Genomic DNA, 18,443 nt, shown 5'->3' with positions numbered 1-18,443 from the left:
AATTATCAAGAAGGTTCACAAACTTCCAAGAATATAGATGAGAGTGGTGAATACATATAATTGAGCAATCGAACCCTCACCGGATTTGTATCCGCTTTATTCACTCAAGTGTTTAGGGGTCGATTCACTCAATTCTCCCCTAATCATGCTTTCCAAAATTTGTTCTTCATCTAACAATCAACAATCATTCAATGCATGCATACAAATATCATGAGGTCTTTTCCATAAGGTTGTAATGGGGCTAGGGTCAAGGTAGGATCATATATGGATAAGTGGACTAGAATTTAAATCTTTGACGAGCTTAAACTTTCCCCACCTAACCTATGTAATGACCTATACAATTGAGTACTAACCTAGCTACCCATCCTTCACTTTTCACATACTCATGCATTTTCTTTTTATTTTCACAACACTTATGCATTGACTCTTATTAGACTTTACTTTGGGGCATTTTGTCCCCTTTTTATTATTTTTTTTCTTTTATTCTTTCTTTTTCTATTATTCTTTTCTTTTCTTTTTCACGTTTATTTTTTTTCTTTCTCCTTTGTTTTTTTTCTCATTTTTTTCAAGCTACATGCAAGAACATCAATGCATAAGGTCTATACATTTAATCAATACATGAGTATGCACCCAATTCCCAAATATATAAATACAAAACACCCTTTTATCCCAACCAATGTTCCCAATCTCCCCAAACTTGAATATAAAACACTCTCACTAGCCTAAGCTAGTCAAAGATCCAAACAAGGAACTTTTATTGTTTTCCGCTTTAGGCTTGTAATGTGCTAAAATAAAGAACAATTGGGTTAAGCGTAGGCTCAAAGTTGGCTAACAATGGAGGGTAAAAGGTAAGGCTATTTGGGTAAGTGAGCTAAATGAAACAATGGCCTCAATCATATAAATGCATGAATACAAGGAATAATGGGACATATAGAATTAAACAAACCAAGGATCACAATCATAGGAAGAGAACAATTTCACACAAGAAGGAAAATAAGTGGTTATAAGATGTAATCACACAATTAGGCTCAAAACTCACAAGCTTGTGTTCTTAGCTCAAAAACAGAATCCACAAAAGTATGAATTCAAGCAAGTTCCACAAAAAATTTTCCAATCAATTGGGGTGGTGCTCTATAGATAAATTCTTTTGGAAATTCTATCATTTTGACTAAGCCTATCCTAAATGCAATGCTGTGATTAAAAAATTCTAAAATTCCTTAGTTTACCCTATTTTCTAATCAAAACAACTTCTTTTATGCACAAAGGGTTTCACTAAGTTTTCAACAATTCAAAACATTTTTCAAATCGCAACCACAAGGCTAAAATACGATATATACAATAAAAGTGTGCAACAACCAAAATAAAAGTATCCACAATAGCAAATATATACAATAATCCCAAAATAGTGCAAAATAAAGCAAAATAAGATGAACTAAATGATAATGTCCGAAAATGTTCACCAAATCCACCGACGGCAACGACGGTGACCTCCCCACACTTAAGATGAAGCATCATCCTTGATGCTAGTGATCGGGCTCATGGTGAGGGTCAATAGTCACATCTGGCTCCGGGTGGTGCTCAGTTTGGGGCACTGGCTCCTCGGGAGACTGCTGAGTCTCCTGAGTAGCCTGCGTCTCCGGAGGTGCCTCCTGCTGAGTTGGCTCCTCAACATGCTCCTCCGCGTGCTCTGCCTCGTGATCCTCCTCATCGGATGCGAAAGAGTCGGGAAGAGGGGGAAGCTGAACGCCCTGTGTTGCGAATGCCTGATCCACTCTATCAAGGCGCCGCATAATACGGCGCTCACTGCGCTCGATGAATCGAAACAGACATTGAACCAGAAGATAGGTCGGCTCGGGTGCTGGTGGTGGTAAAGGTGCTACTGCTGCCGCTGAAGAAGAGGGTCATGCTGCTGTTGTGGAAGATTAAGGTCTAGCTACCTCTATTGCTGCTCTTGCTCGAGAGCGGCGCCTGGATGGGGGCTTCTCGTGCACCCACGTACCCCACGGAATAGTAACCTCCTTCTCATCGTTGTCTAGGGGTAGTGGTGTCACGTCATCGTCCCTCCATGGGGCACTGGCTAACTCAATCATGCTGGTTACCAATGTGGGAAATGGTAGAAGGCCATGGATGTGTGCTCGCCACATGCCTTGCCTGATCAGCCGGGGGAAGTATACCTCCTTCCCCTCCATGACACAGCCAATCAGAAGAGGCATATCCATCGGAATCTCAGAAAAATGGGTAGTAGGAAGGACATAGTGGGTGAATATCTGCTGCCAAGTCCTAGCCTCTCTAGACAAATAAGCAAATAACATCCCCTTAGGCCTTTGGTTGTTAGAGTCCATCACTCAAGGGGCGTCTGGTGTGGCAATAATGTACTTCAGCTCCTCAAAATCAAAGGTCATAGCATTCATAGCTATCTCTTCCTGCTGGTATGCACATGTGTCACCGGTCCGGGGTAGAAAATGTAGAACACCCTCAATAACAGCCTCAGTCACTAAGACCTGTCCGCCCCGTAGGTGGACTGACTCAAGAGTCGTGCGGAAGAGGTTGCAGTAAAACTCCTTGACCCATGAAGTGTTTATTCTTTCCAAATCCATATCAACAAACCCTAAGCCCAATCCCTGAATGCGGGTATTAATGGAGCACCTCAGGTCGTTGGGAAAGGCCAATTTCTTCTCAATGTTTAGCTTTGTCTTCTGATAGGTAGGGAAGCGCAGCTCATAGTATAGATTGGGAAATGTGTACGTATCAGTGGGTGGTAGCAGCTGATTCTGTTTATCAACTTCATTAAGTGGGTTCTTTGCATAGTTGGCATAAGGAGAGAGGGTGGAGGCTTGAGATTTCTTCCTCTTTCTTGAGGTAGTAGCCTTTGCTTTTCCTCTATCGGCTATCCTGAAGGCAAATATGGCATGATATAAACAACTAGTCAAATAGGGGAATGGAAAGCAAGGAATGGCATATTAACATGAAGTGAGTCAAAACGAAGAAAACTTGGAGTTAGCATCACACAAAAGCCATAAACCAAGAATTCAAGCAATATAAGCACGATGCTTGTTCATTAAGCTTAATGAGCATCATACCAAAAAAGAATGGTTAAAGAGTTAGTTGAAAACTAAAAAGGAAAATCAGCATATTAGGCAAGTTAAAAGTTAGAAAAACTGGTTCAAAAGTTAGGGGTATGATGGTCATTTGCTTAATCACAATGAATCACAAGTATGGATAACAAGCATACTCACAAACATGAGGGAGATGCAATCATTGATGATGAAATATGAGATTGCAAAAGAAGCAATTAATTGAAAGTAAGTCATCAATCAATGTCGCGGTCATTGATAATGTAATAATTGGTTAGAAAGTGTGGATTGCACACTAATGTAACCAAAAGCAAGTTGGAAAACAATATTGAGGTAAAAAAATGTTGCATTAGTGGAATAGACCAAGTATTGCAAATGAATGAACCATCTTCAAGAAAAATGCAAGTTGAAGTCAAATTAGAGCCTAATATAAGTCAAAAAGGCATTTGATTTAACTTGACAAGTGAGAGCTCATAAAGGTTCAAATAGATGCATATCGCGGGGAACAAAGTAAAGATATGGAAATGCCAACCCAAGTTACTTAGGGGTTGAACTTGGTGAACTCAATCGAGTCATCAATTTGAAAAGTGCCAAGTTCAATCCAAAGTAACTAGTTGAAGAACATAAATTTCCAGAGATTCGGGCAGCATTCTAGCAGTAATTTGCATGTTCCCGGATAGCAAAAAGCAGTAGAATACAAGTAGGTGAAACCAGAATTTGCATTAAACATGATAAGGCAAGAATTTCATATGTACACAAGCATCAACAACTTAATTTCATAGATATAATGCAGCAGGACAGCAGGTGAGATCAGGGTGTATGAACTAGAAGCAACACAGTAGTAAATACACTAACACCACTCATCAAACAAGCAAGCAACATTCAAACAAATAAACACAAACAGAGCATTTATCAGGCCTAGAATCATCTAACCACATCCTAACTACCTAACCGTATTTATTTCTATCTAGCCTATCATGCAGGACTGATCAACTAACTAATCTACTCTAAGCATATCAAAATTAATGAAAGCAGTAGAGAAACAGAGCAATGGGGCAGGGGAAAGTGGATGACCTGGAATGAGGTGTAGAGTAGAATAGAAATAGAGGAATGGAAGGAAGGGGCAGCAAAGTGGTGCTGCCAGTAGCGGCGGCTCACGGCGGTGCAGGCGGTTGCAGTGGTCGCGGCAGACAGAGGCAGAGAGAGGGGGTGGTGAGAGAAATGAGAATGAGAGGGCGAGGGAGAGAGAAAGAGCGAGAGAAGAAGAGAGAGGAGGAGATGGAGAGGATGGTGGCGACGGCGGTAGTGTGGCCGGCGCGGCGGTGGACGGTTGCAGAGCTGGTGGTTATGGAGGTGAGTTGAGGAAGACGAAGGGGGAGATATGTTGGGGACGAGGGGTATTAGGAAATTCAAATCCACACTTGCACGCACAGTGTGCGTCCGCGCAGATGGAAGAATGGAAAGGTGGCGCGAAAGCGCCAGGTGATGGTGTATTTTTGGAAAATGAATCCCAAGCACACAAATCTAACCGGCAAGTGTACCGGGTCGCATCAAGTAATAATAACTCACATGAGTGAGGTCGATCCCACAGGGATTGAAGGATTGAGCAATTTTAGTTTAGTGGTTGATTTAGTCAAGCGAATCAAGTGTTAGTTTGAGTGGTTTGTAATTGACAGAAGCTAAATTGCATGAAATGTAAAGGAAGAGGGAAGAATTGCAGTAAATTAAAGAGAATACAAAGTAAAAGTGCTGAATCTTAAAGAATAAGTAAATTAAAATGCAGAAGCTTAGATTGTAAGAAATGTAAATGACTGAATCTTAAAGTGCAAGGAATATAAATTGCCTAAATTGTAAACGGGTTCAGGGGGCTGGGATTGCAGAAATTAAACAAGCAGAAGTAAATGACAATTGACAGAGAAGTAGAAATTAAATTGAGATGCAACAGATTTGAACAAGAAAGGAAAATTACTTTGAAAACCAAACAGAAAATAAAATGCAACTCAATTGCAGTAACTGAAATAAAGTTGGAGATCTCAGGAGTGGAAGAGACTAGAAAATAAGTCTTGATCTCAAATCCTTCCTTGATCCAACAAGAACAATTGCAAAAGAAATGGAAAAGTAAATTGCAGAAGAAAAGAGAAGAATGAAAGTAGTAAACAGAATATGGAAATGTAAATCAAAATTTCTAAAATTATGCAGAAAGATTAACAAGAGATTTCAAGGTGAGATTGAAACAGAATTTCTTCAATTCTTCACCCAAGATCTAAGGAAAGAAGTAAAGAGTGCTCAAGCAAGAACAAGGAAGAAGAGAGATCAATTCTCCTTCCCAATTCTCCAAGATCCCAATTCAAAGTAAAAACTCTAAAAATTACAAAATAAAAATTCTCAAAGAAGCAAAAAGGGTCCTCACTAAATCAAACTAACTTTTATTTATACACTTTCTATTCTTGGATTTTAGAATTTGGGTGGGCTTTTTAATTTGGTGAAGAATTGAATTTAAATTGAATTTTGGTCCAATTTTAGCCCAAGAGTGTTTGCTCCCAGTGGAGTGCTCTGCTCTTGTCAGGAGCGGAGCATTGCCTTGTCTTGGAGCTCTTTGTTGCGAGCCAAGGTTGGGTAGCAATCAGGATAGCGCTCCGCTCTTGTGGAGAGCGCAACATCATGCTGCCTTGGTGTGTCTTGTGCGCATCACTTCCTCCTGGCCATGTCGAGTTGTGCGTGTCATGCCTCCCTGGCCGTGTCAAACTTGTGCAAGGCATGAGGAGAGTAGTGCTCTGCTCTTGGCAAGAGCGTAGCACTCCTTTTGCTTGGGTGAGGTCCCAAGTTCGAAACATGGTGGGAGCATTTTGGTACAAATTTCCTTGGTTTCTTGTAGCGCCTTCTCTCCACTCTTCATGACTACCCTTGGTTCGAATCCTTATGAATGCAATTTGGCCAAGTGTGGCTCATTTTCTTTTGTGAGTAGCGCTCCCCCACTCCCCCTTGCTTATGAGTTCGAACCTTGTGGCAAGCATTGGCAAACATTTTCCTTTGTAATTGTTTTGGATGGAGCCCGATAATGCTCTTGGCAAGAGCGGAGCATCATTCTTCTCCCCTTTCTTTCTTGGTTCAAAACTGTGCTCTGCTCTCCTTGAGAGCGTAGCACCCAAGTCTTGCTTCCTTGGTTCATTGTTGTGCTCCTTTAAAGAGTGTTCCGCTCTTGAAGAGAGCGTTGTGCTTCCTCCTTCCATGTGCCATGCTTCCTAATTTCCTTTGCCACACTCTTCTTTTCCTTGGGCCATGCTTCTTAGGCCACGCTTTCTTGTTTTCTTCTTTTCTTCACCTACAAGTAATCAAAACAACCAATCAAAGTATCACCAAATTCACAAGCTTTATAAATCATTTAAATATCAATTAAATTTAGCTTAAACCTCATGATTTAGTATCAATTAAATGGTGGTTGATTGATGCAAAGAAATCATGCAATTCCATTCCAAATTACTTACTTATAATGCAAGAAAGTGCATAAAACCTAATAAAAACAAAGAAAAAGACTAGTAAAACTAGGCTAAGATAAGTTGTCATCACAACACCAAACTTAAAACTTGCTTGTCCCCAAGCAAGGAAAGAATTATGCTCAAAGGTTCTTTCAATTAGAATGGATTTGAAGAATAACATGTGCTATCTTGTGAGTGAAGTGATTAAGTGACAGTGGTGTGAACTCTAAATTATATGCTCATGCAAGGGCTTCAGTGCTTACTAATCCCTACATCTTGGAAGTCTTAGGTCTTAGAACTTTCATCCAAATAATATCATGGAGATCTCTCTATAGGTAATCACCTTGAAGCAGCTTATAATTTATGTGTTTTGTCCTTGACTCTAAGTGTCATGTCTCAAAGCGGCTGATGAGCGGATAATTTATACGCTTTTTGGCATTGTTTTTAGTATATTTTTAGTATATTTTAATTAGTTTTTATTATATTTTTATTAGTTTTTAAATAAAAATTACTCTTCTGGACCTTACTATGAGTTTGTGTGTTTTTCTGTGATTTCAGGTATTTTCTGACTGAAATTGAGGAACCTGAGCAAAAATCTGATTCAGAGGCTGAAAAAGGACTACAGATGTTGTTGGATTCTGACCTCCCTACACTCAAAGTGGCTTTTCTGGAGCTACATAAGCCCAATTGGCGCGCTCTCAATTGCTGTGGAAAGTAGACATTCTGGGCTTTCCAGCAATATATAATAGTTCGTACTTTGCCTGAGATTTGATGGCCCAAATAGGCGTTCCAAGTCAGCTCAAGAATTATGGCGTTTAACTCCAAAACTGGCACAAAAGCTGGAGTTAAACGCCCAAACTGACACAAAAGCTGGCGTTTAACTCCAAGAAAAGTCTCTACACATGAAAGCTTCAATGCTCAGCCCAAGCACACACCAAGTGGGTCCGGAAGAGGATTTCTGCATTAATTACTGATTTTTGTAAACCCTAGGCTACTAGTTCTCTATAAAAAGGACCTTTTGCTATTGTATTTTCATCATCTTGGGACGTTTAGTCCTTAGACCTTTGAGGCTGGCCAGTCGTCCATGCTTACACTATTTGTTCTTATGTATTTTCAACGGTGGAGTTTCTACACACCATAGATTAAGGTGTGGAGCTCTGCTGTTCTTCATGAATTAATACAAAGTACTATTGTTTTTCTATTCAACTCAAGTCTATTTCTTCTCCAAGATATTCATTCGTTGTTCAACTTGATGAATGTGATGATCCGTGACACTCATCATCATTCTCACCTATGAACATGTGCCTGACAAACACCTCTGTTCTACTAGCAATGGCTTGAATGCGTATCTCTTGGGTTTCTAATCTAAGATTGGAACCTTCGTGGTATAGGCTAGAATTAATGGCAGCCATTCCTGAGATCCGGAAAGTCTAAACCTTGTCTGTGGTATTCCGAGTAGGATCTGGGAAGGGATGACTGTGACGAGCTTCAAACTCACAATTGTGGGGCGTGTGACAGACGCAAAAGGATCAATGGATCCTATTCCGACATGATCGAGAACCGACAGCTGAGTAGCCGATGTTGTGACAGAGCATCAGGACCATTTTCACTGAGAGGACGGGATGTAGCCATTGACAACGGTGATGGCCAACATAAAGCTTGCCATGGAAGGGAGTATGAATGATTGGAAGAAGGCAATAGGAAAGCAGAGGTTCAAGGGGAACAAAGCATCTTCATACGCTTATCTGAAATCCACCAATGAATTACATAAATATCTCTATCCTTATTTTATGTTTATTTTCATCACCTTAAACTCCATAACCATTTGAATCCGCCTGACTGAGATTTACAAGATGACCATAGCTTGCTTCAAGCCGACAATCTCAATGGGATCGACCCTTACTCACGTAAGGTTTATTACTTGGACGACCCAGTTCACTTGCTGGTTAGTTGTGCGGAGTTGTGATAAAAGAGTTGAGATTACAAGTGTGCCACACCAAGTTGTTGGCGCCATTGATGATCACAATTTCGTACACCAGCGGTTCTTTAGATAAGCTTTCAATCAATACTCCTAAACCAGTTGGTTTTAATGTTAAAGCACCCCTAAGGATTTACTTGCTCAAGCCTCTCTCTTTGACACAACTCGACCACAAGCATTTACTAGGATAACAACTCTTTTAGTTCTTGTTTCTTTCTTCTTTTCTGCCTAGTAATTGATGCTCAGAGCCTTGGGCCATGTTCTTTTGTTTTTGTATTCCCTTTATTTTCTTTTGTTTGCTGCTTCTTGGATCAATAAATGTTTAAGAATCTCCATAATACTTCTTTGAACTCTATGTCCTGCCTATGAGATCCCATGCAAGTTTTCATAAGCATGCAACCTCAATGCAAAATTATACAACTAGAACTACCACTTCTCCTAATCTTTTGCTTACCTCAAAAATATTTAATTCTTTAATCCTTCTTTTTAAAGAACTATCATGTGATGCCTTTTTGAGACATTGAGTGCAAAAAAGTTTGGAGAGTATGGGGTTGTGAATAATCAAGTATCTGATGCATGGAAAACTTGTCTCATAACAAATTTCCTTCGGCAAGTGTACCGAATTTGTCGTCAAGTAAAAACTCACAATAGAGTGAGGTAGAATCCCACAGGGATTGATTGATCAAGCAACTTTAGTTAGAGGAATGTTCTAGTTGAGCGAATCAGAATTTGGGTTGAGAATTCCAGAAAATTAAATGGCGGAAAAGTAAATAACAGAAAAGTAAATGCTAGAAATAAAGAGCTGAATGTAAATGACGGAAAGAAAATTACAGAAGCTTAAATGGGAATGGGGTAATTGCTCATAAAAGTAAATGACAGAAATTAAAGAAAATGGGTAAGATCAGAAATGGGGAGTTCATTGGGCTCAGGAGATGTTGCATTCTCCGGATCAATTTCATTTTCATCTCTTCCTTAATCAATGCACTCATTAATCTCCTTGGCAATCTTAAGTGATCGAATTACAATTCCTTGTAATTCAATCTCTCAAATCTTGATCAATAGCCAATTCCTTGGTCAATTGCTAATGAGAAGAGATAAAGTATGGTCACTGATAATACCACATGCATTTCCCAAATCAAGTGTTGAGAGGATTATAGTCACATATCCATCCAAACCCAATTTGGTCCAGCATGAGAAAGCATTTCTAGCATGATCTCTTCATTCCTCTTTCAAGGTCCAGAAGAGATCCAAGTTTGAATAGCTTCTTTTCCAAGATAACTACCCAAATGGATGAAGATCAAAAGCTTTCAAGTAAAATCAAGAGAAAAGATAGAAGAAGAATAATGAAAACTAGTATTGATCCATCAAATTACAACAGAGCTCCCTAACCCAATGAAAGGGGTTTAGTTGTTCATAGCTCTGGAAAATGAAAACAAAGATGGAGAATACATTATGAAACTAGAAGTGCAGAGAAAGTAAAATACAGAGAGTAGTCCTATGCCAAGAGGCTCCCTATAATTTCCAACTCCCCTTTTCAATTCAAAGCTACTCCTATATATACTACTCTTCTGATCTTCTAGTTGGCTCTTCAAGTCTTGGGTATGGGCCTTTGGATCTTGAGTTTAAAGCAGTTATCTTCTTCATTGGGCTTGGCTTTACTTGCAGAGAGAAAGTGTGAAGTGGGCAGAGACTTTAGCTCAGGACGTTAGTGGTGTTAACGTTCAGTGAAAATATGGGTTCGAGAACGTTAGTGGCAATTACCTTTTTCACTAACGTTCCTCACCAAAGTAAGAGCCATGTTAACTTCAACGTTAGTGGCATAAACGTTGCCACTAACGTTGCCTCTATGTCCTTCGCACACGTTATTGGAACTCACCTTTCCCAGTAACGTTGAGAAGTCTCCCCCTTCCTTACGTTAGAGTCCATGTTAACTTAGTTAACATTGCTCTTTTAACGTAGGCTTGCCAACCTTCGAGAACGTTAGTGACACTTACCTTTGTCACTAACATTCCAATGTGCCCTTAGCTCTCCACGTTAGAGTCCACGTTAACTAGGTTAACGTGGCCTCTAACGTGGCTGTGCTAGCCATCTCCAACGTTAGTGACAAAGGTGAATGTCACTAACATTGGCTCATCATCTCTCCTCCTCACGTTAGCTTCCACGTTAACTAAGTTAACGTGGGAGTTAACGTGGCTCATTGTGGCTTGTGTGGCCTCCTTCCAACGTTAGTGACAATGTTAGGTGTCACTAACGTTGGCGATCACCTTCCTTCTTCACGTTAGCTTCCACGTTAACTAGGTTAACGTGGGAGTTAATGTGGCTTATTGGGGCTTGTGTGGGTTAATCCCAACGTTAGTGACAATGTTTGGTGTCACTAACGTTGTCGATCACCTACTTTCTTCACGTTAGCTTCCACGTTAACTAGGTTAACGTGGGAGTTAACGTGGCTTATTGTGACTTGGCCAACGTTAGTGACAAAGTTGAATGTCACTAACGTTGGCTTCCCCTTTAATTCTTAATGTTAGAGGCCACGTTAACTGGCCACTTATGAGCTTGGTCCAACGTTAGTGATAATGTGGGCAATAATGGCTTCGAGAGCGTTATTGGCGATTACTTTTCTCATTAACTTTGCAAGTTACTCCCATTCCACGTTAGTGCTAACGTTAGTGTAACTAACGTAGCCACTAATGTGGTTCTTCTTTGCTTCCTTTATCCTGAAATCAAGCAATAAAGTGCATCAAAGTTCTAGTCCAAGTCATGGGAAATGCAACATCAAATTTGTCATTAAATTCATGCAAAATCCTCATGAAATCATGTAAAGTGCACAATGTATGCTGGAATCAAGATGTAAGTGAATATCTACCCAAAACTAGCTTATTTTCTAACGAAATGCATGAAACTACCTAAAAACAGTAAAGAAAAGGTCAGTGAAACTGGCCAAAATGTCTTGGCATCACAACACCAAACTTAAAGATTGCTTGTCCCTAAGCAAGTACTGGAACAAGAGAATGATGAATGGAATGCCAAGAGAAATGAGTCATTCTTGTGGAGGTCATGTCCCTGGTTTTATGGTGGTTTCATGCATAGAAACTTAGGTTCATTCCTGGCTTTCAGACCTTTATCATGTCCTAGAACACTCACTGTGATTGCATCCCATGAGACTTTTATTCATTGATCCTTTTATTGTTATTTCAGGGCTTATTTGTGTTCTTAGGCTAAGTGCTCTGTAAGGGGGCGACTCTTTAAGATAAGCTTTCAGCCAACACTCCCGAACCAGTTGGTTCGAGGTGCTAGGTGTTAAGACACCCCTAAGGACTTACTCCCTCAAGTCTCTTTCCCCCATACATACACACCACAGGCATATAGTTTATTTATTTTCTTTTCTTGAGACCTTGGTGTCCAGCACCTCTTTGGGTTACTAAATGCTCTGTAGTGAATGTTACTCTTGATAGTGGACTTTCAGCTGATAATCCCGAGTTAGTTAACCCAAGTTACCAAGTGATAAGGCACCCCTAAGAGCTTATTCATCCAAGTAGATCCCTCACACAGGAGCACCACAGACACATGCCTCAAGATTAAAACCATTGATGCCTAGCCTTATTGCTTACTCTTTTTCTTTTATTTTTCAACCTTTATTGTTCTTTCCCTTTTTCTTATTAGGATCTTCTTATTTAGCTAGTCTCATGGGTTGTGTCTCAAGCATAGTTTTCCTGACAGATAGTTGTCTTCCCACCTTATGGTTGAACCAACTTAGCTAACTTATAACTATACCATAAACTCATGAACTTACTCCATAATATGAACTCCACTCTGGTCTTTTGAAACACTCATTCTTTTTTTCATTTGATTCAAAGGGACAAGCATACAAGTAAGCAAAGTAAGGATGCAGTGACATAAAGACTAGCAATCATAGACCTCTTCAACTAAAAACTTAAAAGACAAAATAAAAATAATTCAAACTAACATGGAAGCAAGTTCTATTTCATACAAGATCTTCCTTATTTAAAGCATAGAGAAAGATGGACCAAAGAAGGAACTCCACCACCTTTTACTCTTGTGGATGCCCATGCTTTCCTCCTTGTTTTTCTTCTTTGTGTCCTCTTGCATTCCCTCGCATCCGTGCCAATCTTGCTTGCTTCCAATCCTCAAGTGCCTTCCTCACTGGTTCATGACTCTCTTCCACCTTTTGTCTTTCTGCCCATGCTAATTCATCCCTCATTTCTTCATACCTTGTGATTCCTGGATGCAATATAGGCAGCTGTCCTACCAAGTAACCGAGCCTAGCTTGAGTATTTATATAATGCCCAATCTCGCTCAGGTAAACTCCTTCTGCGAATGCCCTTTGCTCGTCCAATAGTTCTGCCTGTTCTATTTGTCTTCGATGCATCTCATGTATATGTGCACCTTGATGTGCTTGGATGTTGATTAGCCTCTGGATGGATTCTTGTTGCTCATTTTGCCTTTGTTCCATCCTGTGGAATGTTTCACTCCATTGTTGTCCTTGACTCAGTTGCTGATCCATCATTTGCTTTTGCCATTCCCCTTGTTGAATCAACCATCTTGAGAGTGACTCCTCTTACTGCCCCATCATCTGTAGTTGAAGCTCTCTCTGTGCTCCTTGGCTTTCCACATATTGTCGAGATAGCCCATCAATGGCTTCCTGCAATTGGTGCATATCCAAGGTGGCTGGTGGTTGCCCCTCTACGACTTGTCTTTCTACTACTTGAGGAGCCGGCCTCTTCCTTTGCTTCCGTTGAGGCAGGGGGGATACGGTAGCATGCATTCGTCGAACGGTTATTGGAATGCCCTCTTTTATCCACACGAGGTCCTCATCTTCAAACACCACCCCAGCTTTCTTGCACAGTCGGTAAATAGTGCTGGGGTAACCTAACGTTCCACTTGAGTTGCTTTTCTCTGCCATTTTTCTAATGCCTTCTGCTATGAGTTCATGAACCTTGATCTCTCCTCCTTTGAGTATACAGTGCACCAGTGTGGCTCTCTTAAGATTCACCTCCGAGTTGTTCGCTGTTGGGAGGATGGACCTTCTTACAATTTCGAACCACCCTTTTGCTTCTGGGGTGAGATCTGCTCTCTTGATGAGCCTTGGTCTCCTATCTGCATATCTTTCCCAGTCAGCTCCTGGTACACAAATGTCTTGCACAATCTGGTCATGATTAGGGTTGTTGTCCATTCTTGAATGATAACTTTCTTCTTCAAATGGTATGGACCGCAGCTTTAATGCCCTCATGACACTCATGGGACCAAAATCCACAATCTTTCCTCTCACAAAGCTTGTATATGACTCATCTGCCTTATCATATCGGACCGCATTTGCATAAAACTCTCTTATAAGATTTGCATTCACCTTAATGACCGGATCAGTGAGGAGCTCCCATCTTCTCTTTTCTACCTTCTTTGTAATTTCGGGACGCTCAGTTTTCCTAACTTGAAATCCCAGCTCATAAATGATCTCCTTATCCACCATCCACCCGTATTGCAATGCATGGTGCAAGCTTCTAAATCTCTTTTCATCATACGGGTGTTGCTCCATAGGTTCCTTTCCCTTCCTTCTTTTAGAGCTCGAAGATGCCATGAATGAGGGTTAATGTGTGAAGTTGGCAAGGGTGTGGAGACTTTCGGTTGTTTAGGGTTGAGTGCAATGGATGGAGTAATTGCTTGGATGGACGGTTGGGGTTATGCATGGAGAAGGGACAAGGATCATCACTTTATGAGGGTTATTGGTTCGGTCTTCAAGGGTCTCTTTTTTTCAATGTTGCATGGCAACATTTTCCAATGTGTTCCCTTTTGAGAACAAGTGTGTAGTCCCTCTTCATGAAGTGGCCAAACCTTTCTTATTTAGTTGTCCAATCAATCTCCTTCAATGTTCCTCTCCTTTTCCCTATAATGATCAAATAAAAAAGTAAGAATTAATATCATAAAAAAACAAGTTAAACTTTACGGCTAGAATAATAAAAAGAAGAAAAGATTTTGTTTATTCATGAACTCCAACTAACTAACTAACTGTGTATCCTTATATGCACATTGGTGGCACCATGGGGTGACACCAAACTTAGTTTGGAGCACTGTGATGAAAAGTTCTGTTCAAAGCTCCAAGACTAGCAAGCTCTCAACTGCATTCATGCTTTCTTGGCACGCTTTGAACACCAAACTTGTTCTTCACTATATACTGCAATATAAGGATTTCACCAAGTGTTTGTCAAGTTTGGGTTAGGATTCATGAATATTGACTTATTCACTATTTTCTAAAAGTATATAAAACATGGGTTGCCTCCCATGAAGCGCTTCTTTAGCGTCACTAGCTTGACGTTTCTCCCTCATCAGGGTGGTTGGTAATGCTTAAAGTCCTCCCCTTTTGCTGTGGACTTATATCCATTGGTTGTATCAATGATCTCTACATGTTCCAAGGAGAGAAATCTGTTGATAGTGAAGACCTTAGGTAACTGAGATGGTACAGTGGGGAGATTAGGGGGGATATCTGGGAAGTAAGCTGAGATCACTTTATCCCCTAGAGAGAAGTCCTCTGTAGGTATCTTCTTGTTCCTCCACCCCCTTGGTACCTTCTTCTTTGTCCCTTTTGATATTGCCTTGCTCTTTGTGACTTCTTCTTCTAAGAGAATTTTGTTGTTGTCTTCACATGTCTCTGGTGGTTTAGGTTCCTCCAGCTTTTCCTTGAGCTGTGACAACTGCTTATTTCCTTGTTCATCAACCAAGGGCTTTCCCAGATAAGCTGGTTGTGCCTCAGTGCTTGCTTCCTCTGTCAGCATCTCATTATGATCTTTGCTTGGTTCTTTGTTCTCTTGGTCTGATTCTTGTGAGAGTTTAAAGACATTAAAGCTGAGTTGTTCATCATGGATCCTCAATATTAACTCCCCTCGCTCCACATCTATGAGTGCTCTGGCTGTAGCTAGGAATGGTCTTCCCAATATGATTGGGTGAGTGACTCTCTTCCATGTCCAGAATGACAAAGTCTGTGGGAAGAAAGTATTTCCCAACCTTTACCAACACATTTTCCACCACTCCTATTACTTTTTTTTGAGTTTTGTCTGCCAGCCTGATGACTACATCTGTGGGCATTATCTCATTGATCTTCAGCCTTTTCACCAGGGATAAGGGCATTAAGTTGATGCTTGCTCCCAAATCGCAGAGTCCTTTATCAAACATTGTTCCTCCTATGGCACAGGGGACATGAAAACTCCCTGGATCTTTTCTTTTTGTAGGCAACTGTGGTTGAATGAGGGCACTACACTCCTTGTTCATCACTATAGTTTGGCCTCCTTTGAGTGAGCTTTTCCTGGGAAGCAGCTCCTTCACATACTTGATGTATGCAGGCATGTGTTGAATAGTCTTGATGAATGGTATGTTGACATGCAGAGATGCAAACAAATCTAGAAACCTTGAGTATATTTTCTTCTCCACAGCACCATTGAGCAGTTGAGGAAAAGGTGCATAGAGTCTCAACAGCTCCTGTTTTGAGATTTTTGGTTCTTGGTAATCTTTTTCCTTCTTCTCTACTGAGGTATCTTCAGGTTATTCTGACAGCTTGCTTGGCTTGTCCTCAGTCTCCTTATCACTTATAGTGACCATCTTGCAATCTTCCCATCTTACTTTCTTTGTTTCACCTCTCGGATTCTTCTCTGTGTCACTTGGGAATCCATCTGCGGGTTTGGGAATTTGCTCAGAGAGGTACCCCACTTGAGATTCCAACCTCTTGATTGTGTCTTCCTGGTTCTTGAAACTGGCTCGCACTTCCTCCTTGAACACCTTGTTGTCTTGAATCTCCTTGCCTATGCCTTCAAGTAGGTTCTCAATCCTTGAGAGTCTGTCATCAAATGATTGTAGATCGGGATTAGAGGTGGAAAGATGAGGTAAGTTATTTTGGTTTTAATGTGGATGTGGAGAGGTGTTGTTATGGGGGTGTTGATATGGTCTAGATGTGAAATGTTGGTGGCTTGCATTGTTGGGATTTGGGCGTCTTTAATCAAGGCTTTGGTCTTGTTGATTTTCCCACCCAAAGTTTGGGTGATTCCTCCATCCAGGGTTGTAGGTCTTGAAGTATGGATCATGGTTTTGCCTAGGTGAATTCCCAATGTAGTTGACTTGCTCCTGACTTCCCTCTGCTTCTTCATTCACTCCTTCTTGGGTTGTTGATGAAGTAGTGATTGCTGCAACTTGGTTCCTCTCCATCTTCTTGGTTAGGTCAGCCAGCTGCTTGGTGATGAGCTTGTTCTGAGCCAGCAAAGCATCTACATTGTTTAGCTCCATCACTCCTCTAGTGTTCCCTCTTTCGGAAGCATAGAAGTAGTCATTCTCTGCTACAGTTTCAATGACATCTATGGCCTCCTCAATGGTCTTCTTCTTGTTCAAAGATCCTCTGGATGAATGGTCTACGGCCTTCTTTGACTCATAAGAGAGCCCTTCATAGAAAATGTGAAGCTGCACCCATTCGTTGAACATGTCAGGTGGAAACCTCCTTGTCAGGTCCTTAAACCTCTCCCATGCTTCATACAGAGTCTCATCATCTTGTTGCCTGAAAGTTTGGACCTCAGCTCTCAGCCTATTGATTCGTTGAGGGGGGTAAAATCTTGCTAAGAATTTGTTCACCACATCTTCCTAAGTTGTCAAGCTCTCCTTTGGGAAAGACTCCAGCCACTTGGCTGCCTTATCCTTGAGTGAGAATGGAAATAAGAGCAGTCTATAGGCGTCAGGATGAATACCATTAGACTTCACTGTGTCACATATTCTCAGGAAGGTGGTTAGATGTTGTTTGGGGTCTTCTTGGACACTTCCTCCGAACGAACAGTTGTTCTGAACAAGGGTGATGAGCTGTGGTTTTAGTTCAAAATTGTTGGCATGGATGGTTGGCTTTTGAATGCTACTTCCACAGTTTCCTGGGTTTGGATTGATGTAAGAGCCTAAAACTCTTCGATTCTCCCCAGCATGATTTGCTCGACCTCCTCCGCCATGGTTGTGAGCCTCTTCTTCATGATGGTTCTCCATGTTTTCTTCCATGTTTAGTTCAAAGTATTCCTCCTCTTCCTCAACACCAACTACTCTCTTTCCTCTTACTTCCTTCCTTAATCTAAGGAAGGTCCTCTCAGGTTTAGAATCAAAGGTCCTCTTTCTTCTCCCTGTCATATAACCAACAAGTACAAGCAAGGAAAATAGATGCAGAAAGTATTTCTGTCAGAATGACTGTTAGTGTGAGTGATGTAATATATCAAATAGTTAGTGGGTTAGTAAAATGAATTGTAAATAACAAAGAAAGATGTAGGGGGAAGGGAGGAAATTAACTAAAACAGAAAGTAAATGACTCAAACGGAAAATTAAATCAAACAAAAATAAAATGCTCAATCTAGTTATCCTCTAATTTAATCATTGTTGATGCACAATCAATCCCCGGCAATGGCGCCATAAACTTGATGCACGAAAAACTTGTCTCATAACAAATTTTCTTCGGTAAGTGTACCGAATTTGTCGTCAAGTAAAAACTCACATTAGAGTGAGGTCGAATCCCACAGGGATTGATTGATCAAGCAACTTTAGTTAGAGGAATGTTTTAGTTGAGTGAATCAGAATTTGGGTTGAGAATTGCAGAAAATTAAATGGCGGGAAAGTAAATAACAGAAAGTAAATGACGGAAAGTAAATTGCAGAAGCTTAAATGGGAATGGGGTAATTGCTCATAAAAGTAAATGACAGAAATTAAAGAGAATGGGTAAGATCAGAAATGGGGAGTTCATTGGGCTCAAGAGATGTTGCATTCTCCGGATCAATTTCATTTTCATCTCTTCCTCAATCAATGCACTCATTGATCTCCTTGGCAATCTTAGGTGATCGAATTACAATTCCTTGTAATTCAATCTCTCAAATCTTGATCAATAGCCAATTCCTTGGT

At 40.6% G+C, this 18,443-nt stretch overlaps 1 non-coding gene across 1 annotated transcript; it reads left to right on the top strand.

The window, feature by feature from the left end:
* Positions 1-17,001: 17,001 nt before the first annotated feature.
* Positions 17,002-17,105, top strand: LOC148553483 (small nucleolar RNA R71). The gene has a single exon (XR_015893339.1). It is a non-coding gene; the product is annotated as a small nucleolar RNA R71 (small nucleolar RNA).
* Positions 17,106-18,443: the final 1,338 nt, after the last annotated feature.

This window comes from Arachis ipaensis, chromosome B7 (assembly GCF_059453495.1).
Source record: "Arachis ipaensis isolate K30076 ecotype BB chromosome B7, ASM5945349v1, whole genome shotgun sequence".
Taxonomy (NCBI): domain Eukaryota; kingdom Viridiplantae; phylum Streptophyta; class Magnoliopsida; order Fabales; family Fabaceae; genus Arachis; species Arachis ipaensis.
Note: the sequence above shows the minus strand (reverse complement) of the source record. Positions and strands in the feature narration are given on the sequence as shown.